The sequence below is a fragment of the Ailuropoda melanoleuca genome, chromosome 5 (assembly GCF_002007445.2).
Source record: "Ailuropoda melanoleuca isolate Jingjing chromosome 5, ASM200744v2, whole genome shotgun sequence".
In the NCBI taxonomy this organism is placed as follows: Eukaryota; Metazoa; Chordata; class Mammalia; order Carnivora; family Ursidae; genus Ailuropoda; species Ailuropoda melanoleuca.
Genome location: NC_048222.1, coordinates 27,715,171 through 27,719,520, shown reverse-complemented (window position 1 = coordinate 27,719,520; position 4,350 = coordinate 27,715,171). Strand labels below are relative to the sequence as shown.

General features: G+C 36.7%; 1 pseudogene; it reads right to left on the bottom strand.

The window, feature by feature from the left end:
* Positions 1-3,090: 3,090 nt before the first annotated feature.
* On the bottom strand, positions 3,091-3,721 carry LOC100464530 (annotated as a pseudogene).
* Positions 3,722-4,350: the final 629 nt, after the last annotated feature.

The window sequence follows — 4,350 nt, the reverse complement described above, 5'->3', positions numbered from 1 at the left end:
CAGCGTTCTGGGATCGATCCCCACATCAGGCTCCTCTGCTATGAGCCTGCTTCTTCCTCTCCTGCTCCCCCTGCTTGTGTTCCCTCTCTCACTGGCTGTCTCTATCTCTGTCAAATAAATAAATAAAATCTAAAAAAAAAGCTGCAGTCATCTAAAGGCTTGACTGGGGCTGGTGGATCTACTTGCAAGAAAGTTCATTCACATGGCTGTTGACTGCAGGCCTCAGTTCCTCATCTTGTGCACCTTTCCACTGAGCCACCTAATATCTTCAAAACATGCAACTGAGCAAGCAATGAAAGAAAGGGATCCAGGGTGGGGGGCTGGGTGGTGCAGTTGTTAAGCGTCTGCCTTCGGCTCAGGGCGTGATCCCAGCGTTCTGGGATCGATCCCCACATCAGGCTCCTCTGCTATGAGCCTGCTTCTTCCTCTCCTGCTCCCCCTGCTTGTGTTCCCTCTCTCACTGGCTGTCTCTCTCTGTCAAATAAACAAATAAAATCTTAAAAAAGTAAGAAAGAAGAAAGGAAAGAAAGAAAGAAAGAAAGAAAGAAAGAAAGAAAGAAAGAAAAAGAAAAGAAAGAAAGGGATCAGAGCTGCAATGTCTTCCATAGCCTATTCTTGGAAGTGATATACCATCACTTCCGCTGTTTCAGTCAATCATAGTGATGTCCAGACTAATTCTGATAAAACGTGGGAGAGGACTGCACGAGAGTGTAATTACTGTGGGCTGAGGGCCATTGGGGGCCATTGTGGAAGCTGATTATCATATCTTCCCAGAAAGCAAAACATTTTCATTATTTGCTGCCCCAGTGCTGACAGTGGTTTTGCATTTTTTAAAAATCAACCTTATTTCCCTGTTTCTAATTCTGTTTCTCACATAAAATAGAGGAATCATCATATTTTCCAGAGAAAATTATATCTTACTGCTATGGGAATATAGTAGTAAAATAGGATTTCCTTATTTTGAAAACATGATATTCCTAGGGGAGAATTTCAGGGCTTTTGTTCCATATTTGTGAAGCAGAATTTTCAAAAAATATGAGACTGAAGAAATTGTGGATATAAGAAGGCATGGTTAAAATAAAAGGGTGAAAAATATTTTTTTTCTCTCTTCCAACCCATACATTAACATTTTCAAGTGAACTAGGATGTGTATTCCTTACAATTCAGTAGTCTTAAAGGTCTAGTAGGATTATCTGGGGTTTCTTACCTCATACTAAAAATTGTTGAAATGCCTCCTTTTTTTTTTATGATTGAGGTATAATTTACAGGCACACATCTTATAAGCCCAGATCTTAAGTATAACTGACAAATGTTGACAAATGTACATACCCAAATAAACCATACCTCAATCAAGATTTAAAATATCAATTTTCCCCAGGCAACCATGGGCTAATTTCTTTTTTTTTTTAAGATTTTATTTATTTATTTGACAGAGGGAGACAGCCAGCCAGAGAGGGAACACAAGCAGGGGGAGCACAAGCAGGGAGTGGGAGAGGAAGAAGCAGACTCTTAGTGGAGGAGCCTGATGTGGGGCTCAATCCCAGAGCATAGGGATCATGCCCTGAGCCGAAGGCAGATGTTTAACAACTGCGCCACCCAGGCGCCCCTTTGGGCTAATTTCTATCATCAAGGTTTTTAGTTTTGCTTTTTCATGAACTTCTTATAATTGTAATAATACACTATTGTATTTAATCTCTCTCACTCAGTATAACATTGTTGAGACCATGTATATGGTATAAACTATTGTATATGTCAATAGTTTATTCCTTTTATATTTTTGAGTTGAATTTCATTATATGAATATGCCACAATTTTTCCACCCATTTTCCTGCTGATGGGCATTTGGGATGGTTCTAGGGTTTGGGTATTATGAATAAGTTGCTAAAGACATGAACTTTCAAGTCTATTGTGGACATATTTAATTTCTCCTATAATTTTATTTTCATTCCTTGTCGTTTATTGACAAAAAATTATTGCACCATCTAGGTTGTTTTTGCTTTATTCTGTTAATGTAGTGAATTAAACTATATTTGTTTGTTATGTACTATGATTTTGATTTATTATTGGTTTTGACTTACTACTATTTTAATTAGATTTTTTTTCATCTATGCAACCCATTCTGTAGGTTGTGTTTTCTTTTTCTTGATAGTGCCCTTTCATGCACAAAAATTCAAATAGTCTAATTTATGTAATTGTTCTTTTGTTGCCTGTGTTGTGGATGTCATATTGAAGAAACCATTGCCAAATCCAAAGTCATGGTGATTTTATCTTCTTTTCTTTCAATAGTTTTATAGTTTTAGCTCTTAAATTTAAGGTTTTGGTACATTTTAAATTAATTTTTGTATATGGCGTAAGGTAGGGGTCCAACTTCATTCTTTTATATATGGATGTCAAATTTTCACAATACCATGTGACTATTCTTTTCACATTGGTCTTGGCAACCTTATTGAAAATTATTTTACCATATATGTGGGAGGTTACTTCTGGAGTCTCTGTTTCATTACTCTACATGTCTATCCTTATGCCAGTACCACTGTGTTTTGATTATTGTGGCTTTGTGGTAAGATTTTAGATTATGAAGTATGAGTCCACCATCTTTTTGTTTTTTTTATATTAAAAAATTGTATTTACTTAGAAGCCTTCAGAATGTCAACAAAGCAGTTGTAACTCTTTTTTTGCAATTACAGAATAGTATTCAATTATTCAATTAACAGAACAATTATTTCATATAAGTTGCATCAGAGACAACTGAAGACAGAACCTACCACCCCATATATAATTAATTTGTGCTGTGCACCAACAAGAACCTGCTTTAAATTTCCATGCCAATGTACAACCCCCATACTGTACCAGGCAAGGTTAGTGGCTACTAAAATTATCACCAGAACAGGGCTATCTGAACACACGTTCAGTAGTGTGTTAACTATACAAAAAAAAAAAAAGACGCTGTACAGATTAAAAACATATATTACACAGCCTTATATTTCAATTTTTTTTCCTTTAAAAGGAAGGGGTATTGTACGGGGGGGGTGGTTAAATGATTTATAGACAACAAAGCAAAACAAAACAAAAAACTGAGCTAGAATCAACTTATTCATCATTATCATCTTCTTCATCTGCATCTTCTTCACCCTCCTCCTCCTCCTCTTCCTTGTCTTCCTCTTCTTCCTTCTCTTTCTTGCTTTATACAGCTTTGATGGCTCCCTTTTCCTGCTGCATCAGGTTTTCATTTAGCTCGCTATGCAGCAATATCCTTTTTCTATTTTTCCTTCAGCTTAGCAGCCTTATGAAAAGAAGGCTTGTCATCTGCAGCAGTGTTACTCCTTGTCTCTCCCAGCTTCTTTGCAACATCACCAATGGATAGGTCAGGGTGTTCTCCTTTGATTTTGGAGTGATATTTAGAACAAAACAAGAAAAAGGCCAAAGGAGGACTCTTGGGTGCATTTGGGATCCTTGAACTTCTTTTTTGTTTCTCCTTTAGAGGAGATATACGCTTTAATTTCTCTTTCATAATGGGCCTCGTTTGGCTTTGCCACGTCTTCAAATTTTCCTTTCTCTTTAGCAGATATGATCTTCCACCTCTCTCAGCACTTCTTAGAAAACTCTGAGAGGTTGACTGAAGCATCTAGGTGCTTCTTCTTGTGTTCCTCTTGGCAAGTTTACACAAAGAATGCGTATGATGACATTTTCCTCTTGGCTTCTTAGGATCTCCTCTGCACATGTTTAATTATTTTTTCAGTGAGGCACAGAACTGCCAGTGCCATCTGGCTCTCACTTGCCCTGGAACTGTTCTAGGCAGCTCATTGTACTGCAGTGGTTGTGAGAGTGGGAGTCAGACACAGCCTCTTTGTTGTTCTTTTTCAAGATTGTTTTAGTTACTTGGTATTTCTTGAAATAACATAAACCTTAAAATGGCAATGATATATTTTTTTTTCCATACTTTAAAAATACTACTCCTCTCACATCTGGCTCACACTATTTTAAGTGAGAAATCTGTTGTTTTTATGTTTTCCACTTTATATAATGTTGCTTTCTTCTCTGGATGCTTTTATGATTTTTTTTGTCACTGGTTTTGAGAAATTTGATTATGATGTGCTTTCGTTAAGTTCTCGTTGTTTTAATATTAGTAGAGATACAAATCTTTGGATTTGTTTTGCAACAAATCTGAGAAAAATTTGGGTGATGATTTCTTCAAATGAGATATTTTGGCCCATTTAAATTGTCTCACAGCTCACTGATGCACGCTTCAATTTTTCCCCAACTTCTTATATTCTCAATGTCTCATTTTGGATAAGACTCTGTCTTCAAACTCACTAATCTTTTCTTCTGCAGTGTCTAACCTGCACCTAA